Consider the following 833-nt stretch of genomic DNA (forward strand, 5'->3'; position numbering starts at 1 on the left):
TATATTATCTAGTCTTCTGTGTTAGGGCTTCAACTCCCCCAATATCATTGAAATAGTCCTGAAACATTCACCAAAACAAAACCCTGTTATTCTGCCCTTGGACACAACTTAGGCCTGTGCTGTTTTCTACACTGGTACAAATTCTAGAAATTCTTCTAAACAGAGAAATGTTGGGTGTTCCCAGCTACCGTGGAAAAGATCAGCCTTCCAGAATGCTGGAATCTTCTCTTCTTGTTCTGCTTTAGAGACATTGTCATCATTGCCTTCAGCATGACTTGCCCTTACTGAGAGTCAGGCATTCAATGCACACAACCTTTCATCCTCACACGCCAGAGCAACCTCAGGAATTACGAATTAGCTCATTTTATAACAAGGAATCTGAGACTCCTGCATCGAGAACCTGCCCCCTCTTCCACCTCACTCCAGACTAAGGGGCACATTAGATACAGGGCCCTCAGGGGAAAAAGCAACTTGCCTAATTAAGGAACAAAATTTGATCACTGTAGTTATCTGGCACCTGGTTGTCTAAATGAAGCTTTATTGACTGCTATCTCAAATCAAGTGTCCTGGAGGAGGAGGGCATAAAAAGGCACTAAGCTTGGGTAAGACACACATCACACAGTAAATGCCCGAACTGACTCTTCAAAACAAAGGGTAATTCTTTTTACGTTTCCATCCTCTCATGTATGCATAGAAGCTAATCTTTGCTTCTATTTCCTCCTTTTTATATTCTATTATATATTTACATGTCTTTATAGAATATATTTTTCCATTCTGTTTCCTTGTTACATCGCTTCCTTTTGATAACAATGTCAGAGAAGGAATCGTCTGGT

The sequence above is a fragment of the Mandrillus leucophaeus genome, unplaced genomic scaffold, assembly GCF_000951045.1.
Source record: "Mandrillus leucophaeus isolate KB7577 unplaced genomic scaffold, Mleu.le_1.0 Scaffold183, whole genome shotgun sequence".
Lineage (NCBI taxonomy): Eukaryota > Metazoa > Chordata > Mammalia > Primates > Cercopithecidae > Mandrillus > Mandrillus leucophaeus.